The 21,435-nt window shown below is 44.4% G+C and overlaps 1 protein-coding gene and 1 pseudogene across 4 annotated transcripts in view; one reads left to right on the forward strand and one right to left on the reverse strand.

Moving 5' to 3' along the window:
• The window catches only part of MYO10 (myosin X), a 272,693-nt gene that overhangs the window by 53,703 nt on the left and 197,555 nt on the right, over positions 1 to 21,435 (reverse strand). The window lies entirely within an intron of this gene.
• LOC105732941 (large ribosomal subunit protein uL11-like) lies at positions 1,155 to 20,819 on the forward strand (annotated as a pseudogene).

Raw genomic sequence — 21,435 nt, forward strand, 5'->3', positions numbered from 1 at the left:
TTGAGGCTGGGTACAGTGGCTCACACCTGCAATTCCAGCACTCTGAGTACTATATCTCAAAAAAGCTGTTAAAATTTTTTTTTATTACATTGAGGCCGGGTGCAGTGGTTCACACCTGTAATCCCAGCACTTTGAGTACTATATCTCAAAAAAGCTGTTAAAAAATTTTTTTAATTACATTGAGGCCGGGTGCAGTGGCTCACGCCTGTAATCCCAGCACCTTGAAAGGGCGAGGCAGGTAGACTGACTGAGGTCAGGAGTTCGAGACCAGCCTGACCAATATGGAGAAACCCCGTCTCTACTAAAAATACAAAAATTAGCTGGGCATGGTGGCGTGTGCCTTGGGAGGCTGAGGCAAGAGAATTGCTTGAACCCAGGAAGCAGAGGTTACAGTGAGCCGAGATTACGCCACTGCACCCTAGCCTGGGGACAGAGTGACATTCCATCTAAAAAAAAAAAGTACATTAAGTACCATGCTAACACTGAGACATTTAAAATGGACAAGGGATGGATGGAAGAGAAAGTTTGTGTCCTGGAGACAGGATGAAATCTATGTAGTTTTAATATATACTTTGGATAATTTAATCCTACTAAAAATAATTAGAAATACTTCTTTCCAGCTAGGCGCAGTGGCTCACACCTATAATCCCAGCACTTTGAGAAGCTGAGGAGGGTGGATCACCTGAGGTCAGGAGTTCGAGACTAGCCTGACCAACATGGTGAAACCCTGTCTCTACTAAAAATACAAAATTAGCTGAGCAAGGTGGTGCATGCCTGTAATCCTAGCTACTTGGGAGGCTGAGGCAGGAGAATCGCTTGAACCCGGGAAGTGTAGGTTGTAGTGAAGAGGGATGAAGCCATTGCACCCAGCCTGGGCAACAAGAGCAAAACTTGTCTCAAAAAAAAAAAAAAAAAGAAAGAAAGAAATACTTCTTTCCATACAAGCTGAAAAATACGATTTCAAATGCTTAGATGATTAATAATGATTAATAACAGGACACTCTAAACCCTCCACAAAAATCAATTACAGACAAGGCTTACCTCCTACAGCTTAAAATTTAAATAAAGGGCGACAGAGGTGCTGACAAACAGGGACACCAAGAGCAGGGAGGGTGCTTCCCAGTGAAGACAGAAAAGCATTTATTTATGCATCAATGAATCCAACTGTGCCGAACATTACCAAGCCTTCCATAATTTCACAAACAGTGCCTGACAATAAGAAGTATAACAGTGGATCTGAAAACAGCCATTTGCCTATGGTAAGGGGACATTCAATCTATGCTTATTTAATGAAAGAAAATACAGTGAGTTTATTATCTGTGGACCGTTAAAGTTCTGTTTTTCAGCATTTGAGGATCTCGCAAAAACCAACCAAGGCATCCAAGAAGAGCCCAGGAAGAGGTGGCTGGGGGTGGCAGGAAGCCAGCCTGTCACACAGGGGCCACGGGTGTTTCCAGAGCCAGCCAGGATTTTAGGGAAAAGCCATTTTGTAGATGAAGGGACTAGAAATGACGAAGGCAAAATGACTTGTTCAAACTAGTTTTATTTTTTTGAGATGGAATTTCACTCTCGTCACCCAGGTTGGAGAGTGCAGTGGTGCGATCTCAGCTCACTGTAACCTCCACCTCCCAGGTTCAAGCAATTCTCCTGCCTCAGCCTCCTGAGTGAGCAGCTGGGATTATAGGCAGGTGCCACCACACCCAGCTAATTTTGCATTTTTAGTAGAGACAGGGTTTTACGGTGTTGACTGGACTGGTCTTGATCTCCTGAACTCAGGTGATCCACCCACCTTGGGCTCCCAAAGTGCTGGGATTACAGGCTTGAGCCACAGCTCGTGGTCTCAAACCGGTTTTAATATTTGCTTAAATCAAAAAGTAAAAAAGTAAGTCTCAAAGAGCTTTGCATTCCTGAAAACTAGCATGTAAATCAAACTAGTAAGCATCAAACCTATTTTCCTACCGACACGTTCTAAAACTGGGATATATTTCCGTGGGATAGAATTCTGAAAGGAATGAAAACTTTAGGAAAAAGATTAAGTAGAACCTAGGCAGAGAATGTGGTCTATACGGTATCATTCCCAATAGCAATCTGTCTTCTGAAAACACAGAGACGTTCTCTGGAGATTTAAGCACAAGGAACATTCTTAGAGATCAACTTGTCAGGTACTGACTTGGTCTAATACAGGTGACTTAAAAATCACAAATTTAAGGGCCACAGCCACGTCCATAAGAAATCATTTTGCTACATTGTGAGTTCAGCCAAACATCTGCGTATGGAAGCAACTAGTGAATAAAGAACAGCTTTTAGAAAACCAAATTGCAAACTGAGCAAATCCAACTCTGGTCACTCCCGTAAACACAGATACTCAACAGCTGACTCTATCCTTGCTTCGCAAAGTGATCACTGACAAATAATACAAATGGTCTTCGACCCACGTGGGATTTAACTCCATTTGCATCTCTTCCCCTCTCCTTGGGTGTCCACTAAGGGAAGGTGTCTGAGCATGAGATGACACTCCACGGTGGACAAGGGACACACCAGGGACACATGGCACTGTATCCCAAGGGTCATGCCCACATGTGGTAACATATTTAACAATGACTGCTTCCACTTTAATAACAAATATCAATTATAATGCAACGACTCCTTGAGTGCTTCTGAACACATGTTCTAATTTATTTCTAGCATGGATCCTTTCCTACCTTTTTTGGAGATAATTTATTCAAAGTCTAAAACTTTCATGTGATCACAATGTCTTGGAGATTATGTAAAAGTAAACAATTATTTTAACTGATTAAAAATATTTATTAGGGCCAGGTGCAGTGGCTCATGCCGGTAATCCCAGCACTTTGAGAGGCCGAGGTGGGTGGATCACCAGAGGTCAGGAGGAGTTCGAGACCAGCCTGACCAACATGGTAAAACCCTGTTTCTACTAAAAATACAAAAATTAGCTAGGCGTGGTGGTGCATGCCTGTGATCCCAGTTACTCGGGAGGCTGAGGCAGGAGAATCGCTTGATCCCAGGAGGCGGAGGTTTCAGTCAGTGGAGATCACGCCATTGCACTACAGCCTGGGCAACAAGAGTGAAACTCCGTCTCTAAACAAACAAATGTATCAGAAGCCTCCCATAGACTAAACAACCACACAAATAACTAACCGTATGGGATGTCCCAGAGCAAACCCAGTCCCTGCTGTGACCTGACAAATGCAGGCCCTCTCCAGATCAGATCTGCTTAGAATGCAAAACGGTAGAGAGTCTGAGACCTGGCAACACAGGAGATCCTCAGAGCCCTGACAAGTATCTCCAGAAAGCCAAACAAAGGACCTGAGTATCACACCAACAATAAGTCAACCGCCATACTGTCTTAACTTGGGAGCTTATTTTTAAAAAATTTTTTGAAGACTTTATGTCTTCTAAGACTTAAAAAACCTCCACATTGCTAGACTATTTCTCAAAGTGAGTGGTACCACATTCAAAATTTACATAGTTCTACTTTTCCACATTCTATTTTTTAATGGCACCTGCCCTACTTTAAATGAAATATTTTAAACTGTACATACGTATTGGGTCTGCAACTGAGGGACAGATCGCATAGTTCATATTATGGAAGATTAGTCTGCCACTATCTTAAGAAATATAAAATATGCTGATTGTGGAAAAAGAAAAGCAATTACATGATTATTTAGATAAGTGGATACTGTATATGCACCGGACAGGGGGCACTGCAACTTACCTTACAGAGAGGGTTTAAAATATTAGGTCTATTTGCATTTGTATTTCTATTACAGGCTATACCTCTACCTTATTTAACTTTAAACACAAACAAAGCTTATCTTCTGATAAACCATCTTCAACTTTAAGAAGTTAAAGATTCCGTAAGAATTACCCAAAGACAATTACGCTACATAACAAAATATCATTCCCAGTCCTATAACTACTGATAAAGTCTCACCAAGACTCCCACCCCCACCTCTTGCTGATTCACAAAGAACTCTGCAAGGCATCTCAATCTATTTGCTTTCTTTGCTACAATAAACTCTCAAGAGTGGTGAATAAATATTCTCAGATAAGAAGTTTATCATGTTTTGAACAATGTTCAAAAGCATGGTTACTAAAGCAGCAATATAACTTTCCTGACCTTGAACAGAAGGTAAATAAAAGTCAATTCCACTGGCGACAAAAGTTCTTTGTACTTACATCAGACATTTCACTCCAGGGCTGTTAAACACTTTACACAGTGGTTGCTACTTGCTAATTTTCCCATTTTTAGAAAAGAGGCAGAAATTAATTTCCCCTAAAGAAGAGGCAAACCCCGCAGGTGAGGAACAGAAAGGCAGTAAGCAGTGCCCGACTGGCCAGCGAGCTGTGAGTCAGTCCTGGAGGTCAGATTGTAGGGGCTGGAAATTTCTCACTCACCAAGTGCAGCCTAAAACCCACATACCCGCTGAGACTAAGTACAGCTGTCACCCTGAGCAAGGACACCCACACTCTGTTACAGCTGCAGGCTCTTACCTCGGACCCACACAAACCTCAACTACTTAATGGGAAAGAAAACACTGGAACATAAATAACATGTCAGTCTTTCTAAGGCACAGTTCTGGCTGTATCACACCCTGTTCACAAACTGCCAGCATATGCCAGTTTCAGACAAAGGCTTTGATTTCCCATTCAAGTTCCTCACAATATGGCTCCAATTTACCTTCCCAGTCAACACACCCCTACAAAAACCCTACATTTTAGTCCAATTATAGATCATTCTAGTCATTTGACTAAAATGCTCACTTCCTGTCTTAACCTCAGCTGAAGCTGGCCTCTCCACCTGATATGTACCATCTGTTGAGCCTGATGGATCTTTTAGGTGTCTTCAAAAGGTCCCTCCTCTGCAAAACTGTTCCTGATGCATCCCACAGGTACCATCCGGGATGTTCCTTACCCCTGGGTTCCCAGCACACACTGGACTTGCACAAGGATGTGACCCCTGGTCACGCTCTTTTTTATGTTAAGTATGTCCACGTGAACTCCCTATTAAATTATACATTCGCTCAGGGAGCAGCTGAATTCTACGAATGTCTGAGTTCACTACATTGCCTGGCACTGAACCTGACGTTAGCAGATATGTTCCCACCTATGCTGGTGCACTTGCATAAACAAAATTGTGGTTCTGTTTACAGCCATTTCTAATATATTTGTTTAATTAACATTAAACAGGTTTTGCCTCTATTACAGATTTTCGAAAAATGAAAATATTTTTTCCTTTTTAAAAAGTATGTCAATCTGCACAGCTATAATCAAGTGATTTTTGAGCAACATGCAAAGGCAACAGAGAAAGTATAGTCTTTTTAACAAATAGTGCTGGAATAATTGGACAGCAATGTGCAAAGATATAATCTAGATGCAGACATTACAACTTTCATAAGAATTAGCTCTAAGTAAATCATAGACCTATGTATTTAATGTAAAGCACAAAACTATAAAACTCCCATTTTTCAGCTCAGAGAAGGCCAAGGTGCAACTTTCTTTGGTCATCCCGAATCCGGGTTCATCCGACACCAGCCGCCTCCACCATGCTGCTGAAGCTCAACCCCAATGAGATCAAAGTCATATACCTAAGGTGCACCAGGGGTGAAGTCAGTGCCACTTCTGCACTGGCCCCCAAGATCAGCCCCCTGGGTCTAGCTCCAAAAAAGGTTGTTGATGACACTGCCAAGGCAACGGGTGACTGGAAGGGCCTGAGGATCACAGTGAAACTGACCATTCAGAACAGACAGGCCCAGATTGAGGTGGTGCCTTCTGCCTCTGCCCTGATCATCAAAGCCCTCAAGGAACCACCAAGAGACAGAAAGAAACAGAAAAACACTAAACACAGTGGGAATATCACTTTTGATGAGATCGTCAACATTGCTCGACAGATGCAGCACCAATCTTTAGCCAGATAACTTTCTGGAACCATTAGAGAGATCCTGGGGACTGCCCAGTCTGTGGCTATTACGTTGATGGCCACCACCCTCATGTATTTTTAGTAGAGATGGGGTTTCACCATGTTGACCAGGATGGTCTCGATCTCTTGACCTCGTGATTCACCCGCCTCCGCCTCCCAAAGTGCTGGGATTACAGGCGTGAGCCACCGTGCCTGGCTGTTATTTTTTTTAATGAATCACATGACATGACTGGAATGTGTTTCTATGGGAAATGGGTCTACTGCAAGATGTAATGAAGTCACTTTTCAGTGTAGCGTTTGATAAGGAGGGATGCAAAAGAGATTGGGAGATTACAGCCACCTCTTTTTCCCCTAATTTGTTGTTGTTAAATGAAAAAAAAAATAGGTCGGGCGCGGTGGCTCATGCCTGTCATCCCAGCACTTTGGGAGGCCAAGGAAGGCAGATCACGAGGTCAGGAGGTCAAGACCATCCTGGCTAACATGGTGAAACACTGTCTCTACTAAAAATACAAAAAATTAGCCGGGCGGGGTGGCGTGCGCCTATAGTCCCAGCTACTCGGTAGGTGAGCTGGGCGACAGAGTGAGACTCCGTCTCAAAAAAAAAAACAAAAAAAAACCCAACCATGCAAAGGATCTGGACGTGTGGATGTGCATATTTAATACACATACATACATATATGAAGAATATCTGCCATAAACCCCACTGCTCTCCTGGAGAAAACTACTCGTTTCCTGCGTCTCCTTCAGACACAGTCGATGCATGTATAAACACAGTATGTGCGTTCATGTGTGTGTGCAGATAAATACACACACTGTTTTTTATTAAATGCAAATAAAAGTGTTCCACATTTTGCTTCTCTTACCTAACAGAATCTTAGAGACAGTTAACCTGTCAGGACATACAATTCTCTCACCTTCGTTTTTTTTTTTGGACACAGAGTCTCCCTCTGTTACCCAGGCTAGAGTGCAATGGCCTGATCTTGGCCTCCCGACTTCAAGCAATTCTCCTGCCTCAGCCTCCTGAGTAGCTGGGATTACAGACGTGTACCACCATGCCCAGCTAATTTTTGTATTTTTAGTAGAGACAGGGTTTCATCATGTTTACCAGGCTGGTCTCGAACTCCCGACCTCAAGTGTTTTGCCCATCTCAGCCTCCCAAAATGTTGGAATTACAGGGATGAACCACGTGCCCGGCCCTCTCACCTTCTTTGTAACAGGTGCACAGGATGTCTCTCCCAGAATGTACTTAACCCAAAAGCTATAGAGGAGCATTTTGGTTGTTTCTAGCCTTTGCTACTTTTCTCATCCAACTTTTAGGGAATGAACAGAAACAGAAAAGCAGAGCTATAGAGCTTCTACATCAGCGAGTTTCCTGTCAATACCTCCATACCCAACCCCCAGGAGTCCTTTTTGTTTCATGGTGAATCAAGTCCTGTACTTTTGATGGCTAATAATTAAACCAGGAACACAGTGAACTGAAGATGATCGCTCCAACCTGAAGTTCCAGAGCCTCCTCCTGGCTTCCTCCCAACTCTACTTCTGAGGGAATGCTATTACCAGTGAGGTACCTTATGTGTGGGACAGGCCTTTCCTCTCTAGAAAAGATCACACCATGGACTCCCTCAGCTCCCAGTTTACAAAGTGTCAACGTTCAATCAATATTAGTTCAATATATTAATCAATAAGTCAGTATGTAATTATGTAGAAGAATAACATTTGTGACAATTTCCTATTATGTTCTATTATGTTAACCATGGAGCTTTGGGAGTTTATCTATCACATCATTTAACAAAGTCATTTAATAATATTTCTAGTCTAAATGATACATATCTAAAGGTATTATGATAAAATGCTGTATCTTAAATTGAAAATCTAACAATAAAAATAGCAACTACCCAGTCCTTGAACAGGAACTACGTTTCTACCATTTAACTGAGCACTTGACGTGGGCCCACTTAATCTTTATAACTACTCTATGAATTAAATCAGTCCATGATGATAATAAACTTTTTAAAAAGCAATCATGTGGGAAATGCTCTCAGCTAATACTTCTATAGCACTCTACAATTTCCAAAGTACTTATCAACAATTTGCTCTGTCACCTTGTAAGGTGGGCAGGACAGCCATTAACATTTTCATTAAATAGGGTCAAAGAATGATGTGTGACCTGAGTCACATCATACAGCAATTACCAGGGCAGAGGAGCAATAGGCATTGTTTTTTCTTTTTCTCTTTCTGGAGATGGAGTCTCACTCTGTCACCCAGGCTGGAGTGCAGTGGCATGATCTCGGTTTGCCGTAGCCTCCACTTCCCGGACTCAAGTGATTCTCTTGCCTCAGCCTCCCGAGTAGCTGGGATTACAGGCAGGCGTATGCCACCACGTCCGACTAATTTTTGTATTTTCAGTAGAGATGGGGTTTCACCATGTTGGCCAGACTGGTCCTGAACTCCTGACCTCAGGTGATCTGCCCACCTTGGCCTCCCAAAGTACTAGGATTACAGGCGTGAGCCATTGTGCCCGGCCCACTCAAGTCTTTTAACATTAGAATCCTTGCAGATCACGCCAGATCTCTTCTAGAGTGCAGCAGCACATCTACTGACTGACAAGCTCACATCCAAAGTGACATCACATGAGTGGCCACTACGGCCACTGTGGACAGTCATCTGTGGACAATCATCAAGTCAGCGTGCTTCCACTCTGGCACATGGGTTGGTTTGTATGTACGGATCTTTGTGGTGCTGGTGGCGATGATGGTGGTAATAGCAGTACTAACCCACTAGTAGTAACAGTACAAGTAGTACTTCCAGCAGCAACATTAGTGGCAGAGGAATAACAAAAGCTAACATGTACCAAGGGCTTACTCTGCTAGCTTTCGCTGAACTTTAGTAACTCTATGAGGTAGATATTATTTCCCCATGCTACAGATGCATAACCTGAAGCACAGGGTGCTTAATTAACTGTCTAGGGTCACAAGGCTCATGCTTAATGAACACAGCCGTGTTTCAAATCCAGGCATTGTGACACAGCCAAGCCAGCGCTAAGCACCACTAGCTATGCTGCTCTTCCTGAAAGGTGCAAATTCAGGAACAGGGGAGTTCCTGCAGTTCCAATGTATTCATTATTTAACAATGGAGTATATTTTCTGGTACATATTTCCTGAATATTTCTGAATGAAATTCATCATAATAGCTATCTTGGTAGCAGCCCAAAATAGAAATCAGCTTCTGAGCATTAAAACCCACATGAGATGATACATTTAGTTAGAGTGAGAGCTTATAAACCACAGCCTGCTAGCCATATCCAGCTTGCCATCTGTTTTTGTAAATAAAGTTTTATTGGAACACAGCCACACATTGTCTATAACCACTTCCACAATATGATAGCGAAGCCTAAAATATTTACTATTTTGCCAGTTACAGAAAATTTTACTGATCTCTGAGTTAGAGAATAAAAGCTAGGCAAAGAGCGTGCTCAATGGTGCAAACAGAGTTGTGCTCTAGAGATAATTATACACCAGATTTCAAAAACTTAGTGTGAAAAACATAATGTAAAGTATCCCATTAATCATTTTGAAATGTATTATGTGTTGAAATGATAATATTTTGGATATAGCAAATATATATAGTTAAAAATGCTTTCACAAAAACAATTTTTTTTTTACACTTTTAAATGTGGCTACTGGAAAACCTAAAGGATGTATGTAGCTCACATTTCATTCCTATTGAACAGTGTTACTCTAAGAAATCAGGGCCTCGCCGGGCGCGGTGGCACACACCTGTAATCCCAGCACTTTGGGAGGTTGAGGTAGGTGGGTGGATCATGAGGTCAAGAGAGGAAGACCATCCTGGCCAACATGGTGAAATCTCGTCTCTACTAAAAATACAAAAATTAGCTCGGTGTGATGGCATGTGCCTGTAGTCCCAGCTACCCAGGAGGCTAAGGCAGGAGAATCACTGGAACCTGGAAGGCAGAGGTTGCAGTGAGCTGAGATCGCGCCACTGCACTCCAGCCTGGCGACAGAGCGAGACGCTGTCTCAAAATAAAAAGAAGAAAAGAAAAGAAAAAAAAAAAAAGAAATTAGGGTCTCTGCTTTATAAGGACTTGGAGAAAAAAACAACAAGGCTTAAAATTCTAATTTAATTAGAATTTTGATACTTGCAGCATGTTTTGTATAAATAAACTCTCAGACTATTTTGATATAAGGCTTGTATATTTAGAGACTAACACGTATTCCTTTTCATAACATTACCCATTTTTCAAAGATAAAAAACAATGCTCAGGCAAATACTGTGAATTAAAAGGCCCCATGAATAGTTCTCACGAGGCTAATGACTCTGAACAAATAAATTAGACATGGAGAATTTCCATTGACTTCAAATAAAGTGTGAAATAATCTTTCAAGATCAAGATAATGATTCTCAAACAACACATCATTAACTACTTTTGCTAACAATTTTGGTTTTCTAGACGGAGTTTTGCTCTTGTCTCCCAGGCTGGAGTGCAATGGCACGATCTTGGCTCACTGCAACCTCTGCCTCCTGGGTTCAAGTGATTCTCCTGTCTCAGCCTCCAGAGTAGCTGGGATTACAGCATCTACCACCATGCCTGGCTAATTTTTGCCTTTTTTAGTAAAGACAGGGTTTCACCATGTTGGCCAGGTTAGTCCTGAACTCCTGACCTCAGGTAATCCACTGTCCTCGGCCTCCAAAAGTGCTGGGATTACAGGCATGAGCCACCGTGCCCGGCCTCCTAATAAACTTATATTTAGTTTTCAAAGATCCCCCCAAAGACGCCTAGGACAGTAATTTAGGTGTTATTTTTTAAAACAAACTGTTGAAGCCAGCATCTTCTGTGCCCATGGGGATGCTGAAACAGAGCCAATGCTGGGGACAAGGCTGTAATAAATCTGAATTAAACAAGATAAAACTGGGGCATATACTCTGATCCTTTCCCCCCTAAAAAAGCTAGCAAAGAAATGCCTGGAAAAGCTATGCCTAACTGCTCTCCAGTGTAGAGTACAAGCCCTTTCTCTTTAATTATGTCCATGGGACATTCACTCATTTGAATCTTGACTGCCACTGTGCCCTGTCACATACTTGTTTCCAAAACACACAAGTGGCCTGAAAATCACACGTGTTGAGCATTTGATGGAATGCTTCCTTGAGCTCTAGGAACACAGGCCACCCTCCGCCATGGCTTCTTCCTCCCATTCTGGTTTCTGTCTCCTGCTTTCCTGCTTTACACAGCCCTGCACCTGCTGCTCCGACTTCCTCTCTCTCAATGGCCCTGCGTGTGCATTACGGCTGCCGTCTTGGGAAACCCTGCAGGCAGATCCTGGACTTCAGGCCACATACCAACTTGTATGCCAACTCTTTGGGGAGGAGGCACCTGGGGGCTTTCCTGTGGCTCCCACCCCTTCAGCTCTGTGGGAAGACAGAAAGCAGAATTGCAGTTTCCTGCCAAAAGGGAACCTCTGGATCGCCAAAGCTGGAGTTTTTAATCTTCAACATTGAAAAAAAGGTTATATATCATCTCCTTCCTGAATTAAAAGTGAAACAGCATATTAATGATACCTAATATTTAAATATGAATTACCAGGTACCAAGGCTTTTCATAAGTCTAATTAAATCTCTAGGAGCCAGTGGGTAAGACAGGACTATTATTCTATTATATACATGGAGACTCTGATCCAAGTGGAATGGCTCGCCCAAGGTCACACGACTACTGTGCACTAGGACCTGTGCCCAGTTCTGTGCTCTTCATCCTCGTGGGAAAACCAGAAGAGTGTGACTCCAAGTGTGGCCTGGGATGGCAGTCTATCCACGGCAAGACAGCCACCAAAGGTGATAATCAGCATTTAGGAACTCTTATAGCAGTCTGATGTGGCTGCATCTTTTTTTTTTGAGACGGAGTTTCGCTCTCGTTACCCAGGCTGGAGTGCAATGGCGCAATCTCGGCTCACCGCAACCTCCGCCTCCTGGGTTCAGGCAATCCTCCTGCCTCAGCCTCCTGAGTAGCTGGGATTACAGGCACATGCCACCATGCCCAGCTAATTTTTTGTATTTTTAGTAGAGACGGGGTTTCACCATGTTGACCAGGATGGTCTCGATCTCTTGACCTCGTGATCCACCCGCCTCGGCCTCCCAAAGTGCTGGGATTACAGGCGTGAGCCACCACGCCCGGCCCAGCTGCATCATTTTTACTGTATTTTTCAAATGCACCAGTAGGCTGGATGTGGTGGCTCATGCCTGTAATCCCAGCACTTTGGGAGGCTGAGGCAGGTGGATCACGAGGTCAGGAGTTTGAGACCAGTCTGGCCAATATGATGAAACCTCGTCTCTACTAAAAAAAAATACAAAAAAATTAGACAGGTATGGTAGCACATGGCTGTAGTCCTAGCTACACAGGAGGCTGAGGCAGGAGAATCACTTGAACTTGGGAGGTTCCAGTGAGCCAAGATTGCGCCACTGTGCTCCAGCCTGGGTGACAGAGTGAGACTCTGTCTCAATCAATCAATCAATCAATCAATGCACCAGTTCTCAATGAATTGGCAATGAAAAGCAAAACACTGCTCTTTTGACTCTTTGAGATGCTTTGCTCTAGAAGGTACCAAGGTAAATTTTGAGTTCATGCTTCTAAGATACTTTTTTGTATTGGTGTATATACAAATCCACTGATGTTATAATATTATTCTGTAATTTTGCATAAAGTACTAAACTTCTTTCTCTTCCTATAGTTTAACATCAAGTCAGGCTGGATGGATAAGAAAGTGTGCTTAGTTAAATCCTTCCTCAAAACTACCACAAGTGTAAAACGTGAATTCAGAAAATCTGATTATTACATCTCTATTAAAAGTTATCCAAATTGTACAACGATAAAATCCAAATAATTTTGTATTTCTATCTTCACCCCTTCCACTCTTCATCTGAAGTTTCATTTTCTAGTGCGGCCTACTAGCCACCCTTCGCTAAAACAACTCCAACTATACCCAGCCAACCTTAAAAACTCATCCACTCACTTTCTCAGCTTCCTGTGGAGTGAGGCTCTGCAACCAGTCCTGGTCCTGGCCCAAGAACCAAGCAGAGAAATGAGGAAGATGTCAGGCAAAACTATGGAGGGGCTCCTGGGGAAGATTTTCCTTCCTAATTAAAGGAAGAGGGATCCCTGAGAGGAGTCTCTTTGGGCCCAACCCTGATTCTTTTCAGGATTAATGTTTACTCTAAGAGGGTGAGGTCCTCATTTGCTTTACTCAGAGAGGCATCGGAAGGGCCAAACAATGACAGTGTCTTGTGAGGACATGATGGCTGCAGCTACGGCAACCATTTTGTAACCTTGAGGAAGGACCCAGAGAACTGCAGGCACATGGACCCCAAGTCCCGACCCTGCGGAGCCTCTAAATAAACGCTTCTGATTAAATGTGGTATTTGTACATATTAACTGTGTAGGTCATCACTGGCAGAATTATTCTGTCTTAGCACTGAAGAGTTGGACTCTGCCTGGAGATAGAAAAGTGTATGTGACATACCTGTACAGTCTGTTGGTAGATGAAAGAGGTGCCGTGGTGGAAGGGAAGGATTTCCTAGGAAGGAGGGAGCCCTATGAGGAAGGCTTAGCCCTCAGTAGGATTAAGGCATGTGCTGATATTGCTAGGATTGTGTATAGTTTAAAACTCTTTCGGGGTGCAGTGGCTCACACCTGTAATCCCAGCACTTTGGGAGGCTGAGGCAGGTAGGTCACGAGGTCAAGAGATCGAGACCATCCTGGCTAACATGGTGAAACCCCGGCTCTACTAAAAATACAAAAATTAGCTTGATGTGGTAGTGCACACCTGTAGTCCCAGCTACTCGGGAGGCTGAGGCAGGAAAATCGCTTGAACCCAGGAGGTGGAGGTTGAGGTGAGCCGAGAATGTGCCATTGCATTCCAGCCTCGCAACAGAGCCAGACTCCATCTCAACAACAACAACAACAACAACAAAAACTCTTTAGTGGTTAACACTGTGAGCCTCAAACATATCCAGAAGACAAATCAGTATGGAGCAGAAGTCAGCACGGGCAACATCAGCTGGTATGGGATGGCAAAACGAGAGGTACATCGAGGGCAGTGTCAAGTTCAAGCCCAGCCACAGAAGCCAGAAACAAAGACAAAATACAGGGATCCAGGTTCCCTGGCCCCAGTGAGAATCACTAGGTGGGAGCCACATCTGAAGCAGCTAAATGCCCAGACAACCTGGGAGTGGAGAGACTTAGAACTCAAACATATTCAAAATATAGAGAGGATCTGACAAAGGTGGAAAGGCAGAGAAGCAGCACGCTGCAGAAGATGGAAGGCGGCGTGGCTGACGTTAGATGCTCTCAGTCCTTTGATAAATTACAAGGTGAGGTCGTGGGCTGGCATGGGAAGGTTGAAATCAGGTTCACGGGTGTGGGGAGGCGTCGGGGGAGTCAATGAAGAGCAGGGAGGCCACCTCCAAGGCTGGCACGAGTGTGTACCAGCAGCACTGATCAACACACACTTCTTTTTTGTTTGTTTGAGTTGTTGCCAGGCTGGAGTGCAGTGGCACGATCTCTGCTCACTGAAACCTCTGCCTCCCAGGTTCAAGCGATTCTCCTGCCTCAGCCACCTGAATGAGTAGCTAGGACTACAGGTGTGCACCACCATGCCCAGCTAATTTTTTGTATTTTGAGTAGAGATGGGGTTTCACCATTTGGCCAGGCTGATCTCGAACTCCTGACCTCAAGCAATCCGCCTGCCTCGGCCTCCCAAAGTGTTGGGATTACAGGCGTGAGCCACCGCATCTGGCCAAATCACACTTCTTGATATAGTCCAGTAACTCTGCAGATTTGGAGACAGAGAGGAAAGCGTGGACATTAGATCCAAGACAAGGCTGGCAACCTGGACAGCATGGAGGGCATGCGCCCCAGGAGTTGACAGAGGCTACCAGCTCGGGAGAGGTGGCTCCCCGTCTCCTGCCTGGCCTGGGAGCCTTGTCATATGCTGTGTTCACTCTGGGATCATTCAAAGCTGAATACGTGACTTGAGAACTCATGTTTTAGTATGTATGTTATGCTGCCATCAGAAAAAAAATTGAAGGCTCAGCAACAAACCAAGCGAGGAAAGAAAATGAGGAAATTCCACTGGGCGCGGTGGCTCATGCCTGTAATCCCAGCACTTTGGGAGACCGAGGCAGGTGGATCATGAGGTCAGGAGTTCAAGACCAGCCTGGCCAATATGGTGAAACCTCTTCTCTATTTTGTAAAAATACAAAAGTTAGCTGGGTGTGGTGGCACACCCTTGTAATCCTGGCTACTGGGGAGGCTGAGGCAGGAGAATGGCTTGAACCTCAGAAGTGGAGGTTGTGGTGAGCTCAGACTGCGCCAGTGTACTCCAGCCTGGGTAACAGAGCGAGACTCCATCTCAAAAGGAAAGAAAATCAGGAAATTCCGAAGGGGGTTCATGGAGACACCAAGAGCAAAGAGGGACTTGGCGGGGTCAGGGGACGCGTCTGTGTGAGGAAAAGAAGCAAGTCCGTGCTCTCCTTCTGGAAGGGCGAGAGATCAGGCCGAAGGGGAACATTTCATATTTTGAATAGATCATAAAATTTAAAATTAGGGGTTTAGTAATTTAACATATGAGAAAATGGATGCTGCAAGTCAATTTAAAGTGTGCTGAAAGTGATTTTCAGAAAAACCCAAAGAAACAAAGAAGAAAGGAGGGAGGGATGAAGTGACTACAGATTTGTTCCAAATCAGACCCAAATCCCTGGTGAAGACGACAGAAGGTTCAACCCTTGGCATAAATCCCATCTGGAAATCCTCACAGGGCAGCCTCCTCCTTGGGTATAATCCGTCACCCTTTTATCTAATGAACTTAATGAAACCTCTTTATCTGGCTAAGCTGAACCTCCATCTCACTCTATTCATCAGTGTTCTATTTCTACTTCTCTGTCCACCATATCGAACAGGTCAACGGCCCCTTTATTCAGACGTGCTCTGAAAGATCATGCTGAGAAATACAAATTAGGAGGGCAGCTGTCTCTCTTTGTAGATGTTGCCAAGGAGGCCCAAATCAGTCATTAAAATGCTAAAATAGCTGTGAAACTCACCAAAGCACTTACAAAATCACCAAGGTTATGTCCACGCAGAGAGGACTAAGCAAGAAAAAGAGAGCAGGAGATGAGGAGAAAGGAACATGCTGCTGGCAGCCGTAAGTTCCTCAACATCCAAAGCTGGGAACGGTGGTCAAACTGAGCTTTGGAATGCTTGGCTGAATATTTTTATAATGCTGCATTCATAGTATTATAGGAGCTGAAAGGTCGGGCGCGGTGGCTCATGCCTGTAATCCCTGCACTTTGGGAGGCCGAGGCGGGTGGGTCACAAGGTCAAGAGATCGAGACCATCCTGGTCAACGTAGTGAAACCCCGTCTCTACTAAAAATACAAAAAATTAGCTGGGCATGGTGGCGTGTGCCTGTAATCCCAGCTACTCAGGAGGCTGAGGCAGGAGAATTGCCTGAACCCAGGAGGCGGAGGTTGCGGTGAGCCGAGATCGCGCCATTGCACTCCAGCCTGGGTAACAAGAGCAAAACTCCGTCTCAAAAAAAAAAAAAAAAAGAGCTGAGCATGCAGATCACTTGAGGTCAGGAGTTTGAGACCAGCCTGGCTAACAGGGCAAAACCCTGTCTCTACTAAAAATACAAAAATTAGCTGGGCATGGTGGCACGTGCCTATGATCCCAGCTACTCAGGAGGCTGAGGCAGGAGAATCACTTGAACCCCGGAGGTGGAGGCTGCAGTGAGCCGAGATCATCCCACTGCACTCCAGCCTATGTGACAGAGCAAGACTCCATCTCAGAAAACACACACACACACTCTCTCTCTCTCTCACAAAAATTTGAGCTAAATATCCAGTCACCAAACAGATGCCAAATATTAAAAAGAGCACAAGGTCATCCAGAGTTATATTACTGGAGGGCTGGACGGGGCTTGAGAAATCACCCCATCCCATCATCCCATTTCTACAGGAAGAAACTAAGATGAAGTCACCCCTCTTCATTGATGAAAAACATAGCTAAGAAAAGAGTTACTTCATTGATAACAGATATAGCTGATTTATAAATATTCATGACTACATACTGAGATACCAGAAGAAAAAAAAAGTCACATGGAAAGTTTCCTTGAAAATTGCTCAGTGCCGTCTGCTCTGAGATAAATGGTAATTTATTGGCAACTCCTTGGTAAACTCTGCTTTCCAGAAGGTATGAAGGCCTGGTGGGAAGAGGGTATTGGTGAGATGGGCATCCTAGGAGTCCTTTCTGTTGCTTATTCATGTATTAAAGTGGTTGCCTGCAATTCATAATGGGAAATTAGCCAGCCTTAAGTCACGGCCAATATCTGTTAAGTATAAATTAGAAACACCACAAAATATCCCATGAAGCAGTTGGGAGTTGCTAGGAAACAGGAGGTCAGGCAGCACTCAAAGGCCAGGTTATTCCCATCCCCGGGCCTCTCCAGGCCTCTCCGGGCTGGACTCTGGGTGGGGGGGCGCCACAAGTTGATGCAGCCTCCACGCTCAGGCGGGGAGTCCAGACTTCTGCGCTGGGTGACTCAAGCTGCTTAAATGTGTGTGCCCCCAAGGGTCCAATGTGTGACATGCCAGGCTGGCTTCAGAGGCAGCCTGATGCTACCTGAGAATTCATACAAGAGTTTTAAGTTGAAGACTATTCCACAGATTAAGCACAATATTAAAAAATAAAAGGGATGCAAAAAAAAAAAAAAAAAAGAGAGAGAGAGAGAAAGAAAAGAAAGGAGTATATGCTCCTAAATCCAAGAAGCAGCAAACAGAAGCCTGTTCATGAGTGACAGCTGTCTCCTTGCCTGTCCTTATTAACACATTTCACCCACTTCTTTTAGTGATTCAATATCTTTTTCGGTTTTTTTTGTTTGTTTGTTTTTGAGTCGGAGTTGCTCTTGTTGCCAAGGCTGGTGTGCAATGGTGCAATCTCAGCTCACCGTAACCTCCGCCTCCCGGGTTCAAGCAATTCTCCTGCCTCAGCCTTTCAAGTAGCTGGGATTACGGGCATGCGCCACCACGCCCAGCTAATTTTGTATTTTTAGTAGAGATGTGGTTTCTCTATGTTGGTCAGGCTGGTCTCGAACTCCCAGTCTCAGGTGATCTGCCCACCTTGGCCTCCCAAAGTGCTGGGATTACAGGCATGAGCCACCGCACCCAGCCCCAATTTCTTTACTTAACATCTACATTTTTAGACTTAAAGAATGACTTTCAGCGTTCTGATCATACTTCTTCCATGAATTTGTTTTTCCCCATGCCTACCCCAAAATGAACATACGTCCTTCACAAATTCTACCTCGTGATGTACAGCTGAGTTCAGTCAATAGTGCCCACATTCAAATGACTGATCACAAGAAGACATGAACACCTGTTTCACTGGAAGAGCCACACAGTAAACACCAGAGCTCTCTACCAAGACTCTGATGTCAGGCCGGGCATGGTAGCTCACGCCTGTAATCCCAGCACTTTGGGAGGCCAAGGTGGGCGGATCACCTGAGGTCAGGAGTTTGAGACCAGTCTGGCCAACATGGTGAAACCCTATCTCTATTGAAAATACAAAAATTAGCCAGGTGTGGTGGTGATCACCTGTAATCCCAGCTACTTGTGAGGCTAGGTAGGAGAATCACTTGAACCCAAGAGGCGGAAGCTGCAGTGAGCTGGGACTGCACCACTGCACTCCAGCCTGGGTGATAGGGAGACTCTGTCTCGAAAAAATAAAAAAGACTCCGATGTCACTTCTTTCTATAATGATGACTATGACTGCTGTTTATCAGCCAACACAGCCATCAGTGGTGATTCTGTGCCAGAGGCTGAGCCAGGAGTTTTACAGACTTGCTCACAGTTCTTCTTTGTACCCACCCTACAAAGGGTGACTTCTGTACTCCCTTCCCTGATGGGAGAACAGAAAACTAAAGTGACAGACCAATGACCTGTGGCTGGTAAAAGGCAGGCCGGATCCATGTTAAAACCTCATTTGGTCTACCTTGATGTGTGGCCTCCCAGGACAGCCTCATTCGTCATTTCACTCCAGAAATGTTGAAAGAGTAAGTTGCTTTATCATCTTGTTCACCATAAACTATATAAAGGAGAGGCTGCTTTTATTCACTGAGCAAACAGCAACAAATCAATTTGTTCCTTGAGAAGAGAACCCTATGCTGTTAGCCCTGAAATAGGCAGAAAAACACCCAGGTTAATGAATTGTTATAGAGTCATCAGGCAAATGGGAGAGCTACAGGGCAGAGTCTAAATTCTGTGACTTACACGATAAAACCGTGGGACCAGGCCACAGTGGTGAATGTGGTTTAAAAATGCTACCACGAGGCGAGGTGCAGTGGTGTGTTCACACCTGTATTCCAGTAATTTGGGAAGCTGAGGCAGGAGGATCGCTTGAGCCCAGGTGTTCGAGACCAGCCTTGGCAATATAGGGAGACCCATTTCCACCAAAAATAAACAAAATTAGCTAGGTGTGGTAGTACACACTTGTGGTCCCAGCTACTCAGGAGGTAGAGGTGGGTGGACTGTTTGAGCCCAGGAGGTCGAGGCTTCAGTGAGCTGAGATCCCACCACTGCACTCTAGCCTGGGCCACAGGGTCTCAAAAACAAACAACAAACACCCCAACCCCAAAAATGCCACTATGACACATTACACACTGCAGACACTCTAAAAAAATCCTTCCAGTCAGGCCAGGCATGGTAGCTCACACCTGTAATCCCAGCACTTTGGGACACCGAGGCAGGTGGATCATGAGGTCAGGAGTTTGAGACTAGCCTGGGCAACATGGTGAAACCCCGTCACTATTAAAAATACAAAAGTTAACTGGGTGTGGTGGTGGGTGCCTGTAATCCCAGCTTCTTGGGAGGCTGACGCAGGAGAATTGTTTCAACATGGGAGGCGGAGGTTGCAGTGAGCTGAGATCACGCCACTGCGTTCCAGCCTGGGCAACAGGGCAAGACTCTGTCTCAAAAATATTTTAAAATCCTCCTGGTCCGTCTCCGCATTCAACTCCATCAATGTCTTGGCATCATGCACTATGATCTGAGGCCAGTCTGTGACATAGGTACGGAAACAGAAAAAACTTAGACCAGCTCATCTCTTTACTCCTTCCTACATTTCTGCACCCAATTCTCACTAGAGTTCACTCTCAACTGAGGAGTCTCTCTTCATCCACACCCACAGATCAGGGCACCTTTCCAGGTACTGCTGCTGGTTTCCACTCTCCACAGCCCCCGATAAACACAATGTAGGTCTCAGATATGGGACTGCACATTTACCAAAATGACCAGAACAAAGAACAAAAAAGAAGCCTTTGCATCCAGGCCAGTTGCTACGGGGTCTTTGAATATTCCCAGCCTGCTTTCTCAATCATCTATACTTTGTGGCGACATGCTGGAACAAGAAGAATGGATGTGCTGTGAGCAGGCAAGGTGAGAAGTGGAGAACAAGCGGCAATTGTGTTGTAGTTAATTATTTTAATTGAGCATGAGAAGGGAAAGGCTTGAACTCTAAGGATGTTGGCAGAGCCCCAGAGTTTCTGTAAACCAGGAAATGCCTCTCGCACGCCCCAGATAGCAGGAGCAACTGAATAGAAGCGGCCCATCTGCTGATGGAACAACGCTGCAAACAATGGCCGCTCTGAGAGATGGTCAGTTTCACAGAGTTTTGCAGAGGTTGTACCTCTTTGTTCCTGCGTGCTTGCAGGCTGTGTTAGAAGCCTGGAAATCCCAGTCGAATGATGTCACGACCAGGTCCAACCTGCCCTTCCACTTCTGCACAGGACCTTATTTCCCTAATTCACAAGGTACCTCTGATTAAAAGCCTCTAAGAGCTGCAACTGTCTGCATTTGCGGTCCAATGTAAACTGACCAGCTCAAGCTTTACTGGAAGAGATGCCATGCAGCCAGTGAATCAAGTGCATAGGCCAACGTTTCAGAGTCAATATCAGGAAAAAAAAAAGAGAAAGAGAAAAAGAACGTGGTAGGCTAATTTTCCTTCTGCAATTCCTGAAACCACAATTAACATAGTAACAATGCCTTGCATTTGGCCTTAATAATCCAGCGGGATTTGTTTTAGCTCAGCAAAATTTGTCGTAGACCTCTACTTATGTGTTATAATAACCATACTTAAACCTTTGCGGTCCCGTAAGAGAACACGATCAAAGTATGTCTACAAGATTTCATATTCAAACCATGGTCCTTTGCCAAATGGCTAAAAGCTGAAATCTCAGTTGTTCAAACTTATCATGCATACCCTTATTTCATATTCTTATTTATCTAAAGAGTTATTTTAGAAAACAAATCACTAAATCAGGTCTAAAGCACTGGTTTGCTGGTGATTTTTTCACCATCCTAAATGTGGAGGGTGGGGGAAAGACGTTACTGTGTCTTTAACAGGAGCATTTTAATTTTGCAGAGGCAAACTTGGAGAACAT

This window comes from Aotus nancymaae, unplaced genomic scaffold, assembly GCF_030222135.1.
Source record: "Aotus nancymaae isolate 86718 unplaced genomic scaffold, 86718_ANA_hifiasm-v0.15.2.pri h1tg000014l, whole genome shotgun sequence".
In the NCBI taxonomy this organism is placed as follows: domain Eukaryota; kingdom Metazoa; phylum Chordata; class Mammalia; order Primates; family Aotidae; genus Aotus; species Aotus nancymaae.